Here is a 10,855-nt window from a genome sequence, read left to right on the forward strand (position 1 = left end):
GGTTGTTAATAAATAGGTAGGCAATAAATTAATATTATTTAACATATGTATATATATACATATATTATATTGATATATGTATACGTTATACCAAACTGTGTTCGGTTTTTCCCGGAAAATGTACTCGAAATTGTGACAGTTTGGTAACCGTTTTTTCGCGGTTAAACGGATTTTGAAATACGGTTTTTATATTAGTATATAAAAACGTATTTTTAAGCACAAATGTACATATATATGTATGTACGTAGGTATATTTATGATAAATGAAATAAATACGCTCACTTTATTTTTCCTCAAGGGGCGGTTAGATGTATGTATGTAATAGGGTGTTTTGTCGCAAATTCTCTTCTTCCAGCTGCTTACGGGCTTCTTGAGTGTGTTGTTGTTTATGTTTTTGGTTTCTGTTTGGTTAACTCGCGCCCGCTGTTTGCAGTTTTGCATTTTGTTGGTTTTTGTTGCGATTCGCGCCCGCAAGATATTATTTTAATTTTCTATTTCGGGGCCGATTAATATTTTGTTTTTAGATTACGCGCGTTTGTTGCTTTTTGTTTGCTTAAAATATTTGGTGGTTTAATTTTTCAAATACACTCTGTTTTTGTTCACAGTTTTGTCACCTCTCTGATATACATATGTACATTTTTTCTTTCTTGTTCGGTTTGGGTCACTGCACTTTGTTGTTTGGGTTTTTTTGTTTTTATTTTTATTTTTTAGTTGGTCACCACATTATTATGCCTAAACATGTGTATATCACTGCACTTCACTACACTGGCTTGTTTTTTTTAATTTTTTGGTTTGTCTTGTGGCTGTTAATTTATAGTGCATGTCTTTGAGGCTCGAAGGACCATGCTTAAACGGGGGCAAAAATAAGTACTCTTATATTTTTTAATATAATTTAGTTTATTTAAAAGGATTAATTTTGACACTTCACAAAATAATATTTTTGCAAAATAATCTATAGCGTCGAATTGAGGTTTACTGTGTTGTATCCCTGTAGGTTGGCGCGGGATGTCGATCGAAGGGACGGGCGAAAGGTGTCGACGCGGCGCAGTGTGTGTAAAGGAATGTGTTGTAGACGAATGTTAAAGTGCGAAAGTAAGCACGGATGCTTGTAATGATGTATAAAATATCGAATTGATGATGTGCGCAGTGTGTCGAACGAATTGTAAGTCACATCCCGTTGTCCATCCTTTTTGTTGAGTGGGTACAGGTGTGGTGAGTTGTGTTGGTGTGGAGTGGTGATGTAAGTGTATGGTGCCATGGGATGTGATGTATTAAGCTGTCTTGCTAGGGTGCGCCAGTTTTTCCCAGGTAGAGTGGGGTATACATGCGGGGAGATGCTTAAGGCATTTAAACACCAACTTTAGCAGGAAAAATATAATGCTTTTATTTTGACACTCCACTGGATATCCAAAAATATGCCTGTTTAATCTAATTATCCACCTTTTGGTTTTTGAAGTTATACTTCTTATACGAGTTCGGAAAAGGTTGCGATAGATTCAGGTTGCGCAACCTTGCTCAATATGAATCTACGCAACCCCTTGCTCAATATGAATCTACGCAACCTTGTCTGCGAAGATGTTCGAGCAGCAAGCTCGGCTTTTCTACCAACAACACAATGTTGTCATGCTTATGCTGTTGTTGTTTTTGTAGAACAATGTTTCAATTTTTGGTTGGTGACATATTCACATGTGTGCGCATGTGTACGTTTGTATGCTTGTGCATTATTGAAGTTATACTTCTTTTTCTTTCGTTTGTCCTTCATTTCTGCGAATTCTCAACTATGTATTTTGCGCATCTTTTGGTTGAAATACTCTGCGTTGGCCGTTGAAAAATTAAGGCTATACTTTACATAATCATTTCTGTAGTTAGTATTCATTTAAATTTTTTTGGAAATCGACCCGCGATGACGAAGTATTTTCGTTTTATCTGACAGCGTGAGGTTTAAGAAGTTAATTTCCAATTTTGTCTTGTGGCATATTAGAAATGATGTTTCTTCGAAAATCGTTCGCTTACAATGGATAAAACGACTTCTGAGTGGTGATTTTATTGAATAAATTCCTCTTGGTTGAAATGCTATGCGTTGGCCGTTGAAAAGTTAAGACTATACTTCTCAGGATCATTCATTCCTTTCATTTCTTCAAAGAAATTAATGACCTTTAGAAATATGCATATTTGCATTATTTCGTTGTCATTTCCATATTCGTAGCAATAGAATTTCTATGGCATAAGTAAAGTAATGGCCGCCTATTGTCACCCCCTGCCGCTGTAGCAGCTTCGCCTACAAACTTGCGTAAATATGTATGTATGTTTGTATACGTATGATCGTGAATACATATCGACGCAGAAATTTGCGAGAAGCACCAGAAAGTTGTGCAATTTATGATTTTTAGCTTTTGCCATCGTCGCGAAAAGACGACTTGTTGGCAAAGGCATGCTCGGAGAGATGTTACGGCCTCTGTTTTTATGAATGAAGCGAGATCGCTTGTGGAATTTGCGCCAGCGTTCATTAATGAAATTGTTTTTTTTGTAAAATGTACTACACTTGTTCTTCGCCAATTTGGCTGCCATATTGTCTTATGAAGATCAATTTTTTGTTGGTGACATATTCATATGTGTACGCATATGTATGTTTGTATGCTTGTGCATTATTTGTTTGGCAATGTATGTAAATATATGTACATATAAGTATATATGAATGTATGAACATGCAAGTCAATGCGCGCACATGTAATAAGTATATTGATAAGTGATGAAAATATGATTTCAATTTCTGAACGCGCACATGCGTATATATACACTCATATGGGCATGTGCAGATACACAAGATTGGATAGAAGATGTATGCCTTTTAACATCGTATACTATAAAAATAAATATTTTTCTTACTAATAGAAATTAAATTTATCACAGCAATATACATAATATACATATGCATAATATTGCTGTGATAAATTTAATTTCTATTAGTAAGAAAAATATTTATTTGTATAGTATACGATGTTAAAAGCAAAAAATTAAAAATTTATTCTGTCGAGATGCGAACCTGAGACCTGTGGTATCATCTTGACTTTCCAAGCGCATACCACCAACACCACCATCGACACTTAGGTTGCGCTGACTTAAGTATGGTTTGGTTATGCATGTACATAAGAAACATACGATGGTTCTAATAATTTTGTTTAAGTATAGAAATATGCTTTTGTAGAACATTTGCTTTCGCAAATATACAGACAAATGTGCAAACGACATAATATATGTACATATGTATGATTGTTTCGCATTTTGCTCCTACGCCGGTCAAATTTCTATACAAAAATCGGCTGAAATGTGAGAGAAAATAAAAAAATGGACAACTAAGGCAAATAATTTTTAAAAAATTTATTGACAATTAAATATAAATGAAAATACATGTAAATTTACTTAAATTTATATCAATTTATCGAAATTTCGTTTCGCATTTTTCGGCACTTTCAAATTAATTAATATAAGTAAAATTCACGACTTAACCCGCACACGTCTTATTCGCGCAAAATTTCCAACTTTATGAAAATTGGCGCAATTATTGACACTTCAATTTTATGTAAAGTTTAAAACATGTTTACATATTATATATAATATATTTGATTTTGGCGCAATTATTGACACTTGTCTTAATATACAAATTGGGCCAAAACGAAACAATGAAATACACACATAATTACTTTTGCATGTCAATATGGAAATGCCGACGGCAAAACGCAAAGGTATATATTGCACATATGTACATACATACATACAAGCAATTTCTTGGTTGAAAGCAATAATTGAAGCGTGAAAAATTGAAATGCCGACGGCAAAACGAAATTGCTTACATTCGTACATTGCGTATGAATCATGAAAATATCATCATAATGTTTAGGTAAATCTTTTATATATTTAAAATGAGTTATTATAAAATAAGATCACATATTCAATTAAAAATAAATTCTGTTGGGATTCGAACCTACGAACCTCCTACGTGCCCGTCGTAACTTTTGAAGCGCTTACCACCTAGACCACCATTGACACTTGAATTGCGTTGTCCTAATTATGGTTTGGTTATGCATGAAAGAAATATACAATGGATCGCCGGTTGTTACCTCTTTCCTTGCTGCTGCTGTGCATATGTATGTTTGTATGCATGTTCATTATTGAAGTTATACTGCTTTTTCTTTCCTTTGTCTTTCATTTCTGCGAATTCTCAACTATTTTATGTGACCTTTTGTTGAAATACCCTGCGTTGGCCGTTGAAAAATTAAGGCTATACTTTACAGGATTATTTCTGTAGTTAGTCTTCATTTACATTTTTTGGAAATCGACCCGCGATGACGAGGTATATAGTTTTATCTGACAGCGTGAGGTTTAAGAAGTTCATTTCTAATTGTGTCTTGTGGCATATTAGAAATGATGTTTCTTCGAAAATCGTTCGCTTACAACGGATAAAACGACTTCTGAGTGGTGATTTTAATGAATATATTCCTTTTGGTTGAAATGCTATGCGTTGGCCGTTGAAAAGTTAAGACTATACTTCTCAGGATCATTCATTCCTTTCATTTCTTAAAAGAAATTAATAACTTTTAGAAATATGCATATTTGCATTATTTCGTTGTCATTTCCATATTCGCAGCAATGGAATTTCTATGGCATAAGTAAAGTAATGGCCGCCGATTGTCACCCCTTGCCGCTGTAGCAGCTTCGCCTACAAACATGTGTAAATATGTATGTATGTATACGTATGATCGTGAATACATATCGACGCAGAGTTTTGCGAGAGACACCAGAAAGTTGTGCAATTTATGATATTTAGCCTTTGCCATCGTCGCGAAAAGACGACTTGTTGGCAAAGGCATGCTCGGGGAGATAATAAATTATAATAAATTTATAAAATGTGAATTTAAGTTTTCTAGTTTTCTTTCATACAAAATGATATGCATTTCTTGGAATATCACTAAGAAGTATAACTTCATCCGCGCGTAGGGACTCCACGCACCTTTTTTATTTCTCTCTTTCTTTTTGTTTGCGCACTATTAGGTTGGTGAATTTTACCGTACGTTTGTCATGTACATATGTATTATTTCTTCACCACACACTTCACAAAACTTTCCTTCAATTTTTTAAATTTTTAGTTTAAGTTAGTTTATATTTTATTTTCGTTATGTTTGATTTTACCACTTCGTTTCGTTTTTATTCACTTGAGTGTTGGTCGCATGTGTGCACTTCGCAATTATTTTATATATGTACACACATATGTATGTACACAGATGGACAAAAGTCACCGTCATGTGGCCACTTGAATGTTTAAGAAACGACCATGCCCACAAAATACTAAAAACACAGAAATTGAAATATACATCTGTAACTGCAATTAGTTTAATTTTTATTTGTGTACAAAATGTCTATTTTACTTTGCCTTACGTACAAAAACAAAGACTTACTAATATTATCGTACATATTTCTAATGGACAAAAGTCACCGTCATTGCACTCGTGGTTATGTTTTAACTAAAATATAAAGTAAATAAAAACAGTTTGGGCACTCTAACTTATTCTATAATCAATTCCATGTAATATGGTAGCTTCGAAATTAACATGTCACAATTCAGTACCGTTATTTGTGTGCAAATATTTTCAAACGCCGCGTGTTAATACAAAATGAGTCAAAAAAGGAAAGAAACGACTGTTGAGGAGCGTCAAATTATCTTAAATGCTTATAAACAACATAAAAGCATACGGGAAATCTGTGAATTAGTTCAACGGCCTCGAACTACAATTACCGGTATAATAAATCGTTTTAAAAATGATCCAGATTGCGAGTATCAACATAGAAGCGGGCGACCACCTGCGCTATCAGACCGGGAAAAACGGGAGATAAGAAGATAATAAAAAAAGAGCCAAAATCCCCTTCGTCAGAAATAGCTGCAATGCTGAAGGAAGACACAGGTACGGTTGTGCACCCTCGCACTGTCCGTAGAGTGCTCAATAGTAATGGATATAATGCCCGAGTTTGTCGAAGAAAACCACTCATTAGTAAAATTAACCAAACAAAACGACTTTTATTCGCAAAACAGCACTTAAACAAGCCAAATGACTTTTGGGAGAAAGTTATCTTTTCTGATGAAAGTAAATTTTGTGTCTATAAGTCAGATGGGCGTGTTTTGACATGGCGGCAAAAGGGCGATGCATTATCAGAAAAAAATATTCACTCAACAGTAAAACACGGAGGTGCTGGAGTCATGGTGTGGGGTTGCATGTCAGCAGCTGGCGTTGGAGAGTTAGTGTTTATTGACGAAATAATGGACAAAACACTGTATTTGAATATTCTCAAAGAAAATTTGAAGAGAAGTGCTGAAAAGCTAGGAATTGAGAACGAGTACTACTTTCAGCATGACAACGACCCCAAGCATACAGCAGAAATTGTTCGATTGTGGGTCTTGTACAACACTCCTCACACCCTGAAAACTCCACCACAGTCCCCAGATCTTAATCCAATCGAGCATTTGTGGGACCATTTGGATAGACGCGTTCGAGAACACCATATCACATCAAAAACTACCCTAAAGCAAATACTTCTGGAAGAATGGTTAAAAATCAGCTCAGATGTTACAAAGAAATTGGTTCATTCGATGCAAAAACGTTTGCAAGAAGTTATTAAAAATAACGGTAAACATACAACATATTAAAATATGTTTGCTTCGCTTATAAATGAAATTTTGGCTGATATGTCACCGTCATTTGTCCATTAGAAATATGTACGATAATTAGTAAGTCTTTGTTTTTGTACGTAAGGCAAAGTAAAATAGATATTTTGTACACAAATAAAAATTAAACTAATTGCAGTTACAGATGTATATTTCAATTTCTGTGTTTTTAGTATTTTGTGTATATTAGGGTGTGCCATTTTGAGGCAACCTTTTTTTTCAACTGAAAAACAGGCTCAAAACTTTCGAAATGTGTAAAAAAAAGTCACTCAAAAGATGAGCTCTTAATATTAATATTAAGAGGTGCCTCTTTCAAATTTTCTGTTTTCCATATAAATTACATGGAAAAAAATTCGTTTTTTTTTGTGGTGGTTATTCTGCGGAAGTTATTATATGTGCACGCGATGGCTGCCAGTTGGGATGGTAAACTCGATTCCGATTCTACTCGAAAATCGAGTTTTCTCGTAAAATAATCGATTTTTCAGAATCGATCTTCAGTAGTCGAAGTCGATTAAGAATCGATTCTTGACATTCGAAAAATCGATTATTTTACGAGAAAACTCGATTCTCGAGTAGAATCCGAATCGAGTTTACCATCCCAACTGACAGCCATCGCGTACACATACTTATAATAACCTCCGCAGAATAACCACCACAAAAAAAACGATTTTTTTTCCATGTAATTTATATGGAAAACAGAAAATTTGAAAGAGGCAGCACCTCTTAATATTAATATTAAGAGCTCATCTTTTGACTGACTTTTTTTTACACATTTCGAAAGTTTTGAGCCTGTTTTTCAGTTGAAAAAAAAGGTTGGCTCAAAATGGCACACCCTAATGTATATACAAAGTGTTATATTTTTCACAAGCCACTGCTATTATTTCGAATGTATTTTTTTGAAGTTATACTTCTTATACGAGTTCGGAAAAGGTAGTGATAATCATTTAACGCTTACATATTTACGCTAGCTGTCGGTGAAGATGTTCGAGCAGCAAGGGAAGCGGTGACAATCGCCGATCGTTTGTTAGTTTCTTTCGGCACAGCTCGGAGTTTCTACCAGCAACAGCAAATGTTGCCATGCTTATGCTATTGTTGTTTTTGTAGAACAATGTTTCAATTTTTGGTTGGTGACATATTCACATGTGTGCGCATATATAAATTTTTCATTCGTTTCTGTTTCATTTCTGCGATTTCTCAACTATTTTGTGTGACTTTTGGTTGAAATACTCTGCGTTGGCCGTTGAAAAGTTAAGACTATACCTCAGTATATACAGTAATAAACCTTTTCTTTGTTTACGCACATATACTCACCTCTAGAAAATCTTAGGGTGTTGTGTTACACTTTTTTTGCTACTTTTATGGTAATCAGGTTGTTGTGTTAGCATCTAAACTACATATATATTTTAAATTTTGATGACCGAGACTTTAAAAGATATTAAATAATGCAAGTGTTTACGTTATTTAAGTGATTATATTGAATTACTTTGCATATCTGTTCAATTTTATTGGGATATTAGTTGTTGTTTAAATCAGTTGTTTTTTTTGTGCAATTTTTAAACACGCTTTAAGTATTTCCAAATTTTTGCATGCAGTAGGATACAATCATCGTTAGCCGTTATAGGAAAACATCAATTGGAAATTGAGTTTGAAAAGAAAGATATGTCGAAGTTTTTAATAAGAATACATATTAGTGTTAATAATAAAGTTTATATTCGTATTAAAAATTGTAGAGCCTTTTTATTGCTGCGAAAATTCAAAACCCGACGTTTTAAAATACTTTTTTATAAGAATTAGAACATATTTTTCTTTAAAAATTTTTAATAGGCAGGCAGCCATCCCTCATATTCGGCACATCAAATTTTTGTGCATTTCACATAGGTAACTACCTCCCCCTTTTAAAAGTTAGCTTCTGTATTTTAATATATTTAATAGAGTTGTAGGATTTTGGATGCATCTATTGTGAGAGCTTAGAAATCTTTATTAATTATTAAATTATTTTGTGCAATATTTTTATTTAAATTTTTATGTAAATTATTAATTATGTTTATTTTAAGTTGAAAAGGTAAAAATAGGCCTACCGGGGAACCGAACACCTAAAATAAAGTCCGTAACGCGCTTTATTGCAAACCTCTGGGGTGGTGTGGAAAATGCAAAACTTAAATATTTAAGAATAAATTATCAAAAACATTATACGGATGAGAATTAGAACGATGTATTAAAAATTCAGCTTCAAATGCCTAAATATCTTCTTTCTAAATTAAAATTATTGGTAATAATATTTCAAAAACTTACGAATACAAACCGTTTTATGTTAACTGTCTGTCAATTGTAAACAAATACATTCAGAAGAAAACTCACCACCGAGAAATCTAAAAACAGGGCTGCTTTTTATTAATAAGAACTCACTACACAAAGAATATCTGACTATCAGTAAATGATATTTTTATGGGCGAAACATGACACACTATGGCGTTTAAATCAAATATTAGTAAATATATGTCATTAATAAATAATTTCCTTTTATATTCTTCTTCTTCTTCTTATAGTTTTTGTTATTTAATAGAATAAATTTGCTAAGTATTTACTGCCTCAATATATACAGCACTGCGTTGCTACCTCTGAAAATCCAAGATGGCCGCTATTCACCCCTCAGAAAGCTACCACGAAAAGGTTATCTACTGTATATACTGTGGATTATACTTCACAGGATCATTTACTTTATTTGCAAATCGAAAGTATTAGCACATGCGATGAGGAGGTATATCATTTTATCTGACAGTGTGAGGTTTATGAACTTCATTTGTAATTTTGTGTTGTGGCATATTAGAAAATATGTTTCTTCTATGATCGCTCGGTTACAACGGGTAAACGACTTCTGAGTGGTGATTTTAATGAATAAATTCCAAGGTTTTATACAAATAATTATACAAAATAATGCAGTCAATAAGTACAGTATATATATATATTAAGTACAGTACGCATATGTATGTTTGTATGCTTGCGCATTATTTTTCTTCTGTTTCTGTTTCATTTCTGCGAATTCTCAACTATTTTGCGTGACTTTTGGTTGAAATACTCTGCGTTAGCCGTTGAAAAGTATTTACCAATAAAAAGGTTTCCCCAAGCACCAAAAAACGAGCTTTTAATGCCATCATTAGAAGCATCTGCTCCTACGCCATCCCTATTTGGGGCTCTGCCTCACCCAGACAACTGTCCAGGCTTCAATCCACATACATGCGTCTACTCAGATCAGCTCTTAATTCCCGTGGTATATTAGAAACAAACAGATCCTAGAGGAAACAAATCTTCCTTCCATTCAGTCGGCAGCTATTTCCTACGCTGCAAATCTCCGGGCGTCAGTAGCATTCCACGCAAACCCTAGCATTAACTGTCTTGCCACTCTCAGGTGCAAAAAAACCGACCGTTTCAGAAGGCCATATATCCTGACAAATCCTTCCACTCCCACCTAACCAAAAACTCGAGCTTCGCTTTTTAGCGCCAGATTCGTTTGAGAGCCACTCACAACTGAATCTTCCTCCTTTCTCCCACAAAATTACATTCTAGGTTCATAACCATATGGTTGGCAACCGGTGTGGGGAGGTTTTAGTCAGTAGGCGCATCAAGCGAGTCCGACACTACCCGCCAAGGTGTCTTTAGAAGGTTTCCCCCCCACATCTCTTCAAAAACCAAAAAAAAAAAAAGTTGAAAAGTTAAGACTTCACAGGATCATTTCGGTAGACAGTGTTTATTTACTAATTAATTCGTGTTCTATATAATATTGTCGTACTATTTGTAGTATTAGTTTCTCTTGAATATTTCAATTGTCCGTAATAGATGCACCTTGTGCATTAAACTTGTGCTCTTGAAACTAATATCAATTGGATTGGCACAAATTTTAATGCTTTGATTTTAAATTGATTTGACAGCGGAAAAAGACAGTGCAGCCCGTGTTTCAAGAGGAGGGAAAACAGCACAATATTATCGGGAATACCGAGTACGAAAGAAAGCAGAGCGAGAAAAGGAGAAATTGGAAATGATAGCTGGCAGTCAATCGAGGAAGAGGAAAACAACTGCGGAATATCGGAGAGAATAACAAGCGCGTAAAAAAGATTCAACGTCTGCTGTTCCATCAATCTCTGC

The 10,855-nt window shown here is 34.3% G+C and overlaps 1 non-coding gene and 2 pseudogenes across 1 annotated transcript; all 3 read left to right on the plus strand.

The window, feature by feature from the left end:
- Positions 1 to 1,834: 1,834 nt before the first annotated feature.
- On the plus strand, positions 1,835 to 2,039 carry LOC120780984. The gene has a single exon (XR_005705991.1). It is a non-coding gene; the product is annotated as a small nucleolar RNA U3 (small nucleolar RNA).
- A 2,236-nt stretch (positions 2,040 to 4,275) lies between these two features.
- On the plus strand, positions 4,276 to 4,478 carry LOC120781028 (annotated as a pseudogene).
- A 4,927-nt stretch (positions 4,479 to 9,405) lies between these two features.
- On the plus strand, positions 9,406 to 9,599 carry LOC120781013 (annotated as a pseudogene).
- Positions 9,600 to 10,855: the final 1,256 nt, after the last annotated feature.

This window comes from Bactrocera tryoni, unplaced genomic scaffold, assembly GCF_016617805.1.
Source record: "Bactrocera tryoni isolate S06 unplaced genomic scaffold, CSIRO_BtryS06_freeze2 scaffold_25, whole genome shotgun sequence".
NCBI classification, from domain to species: Eukaryota; Metazoa; Arthropoda; class Insecta; order Diptera; family Tephritidae; genus Bactrocera; species Bactrocera tryoni.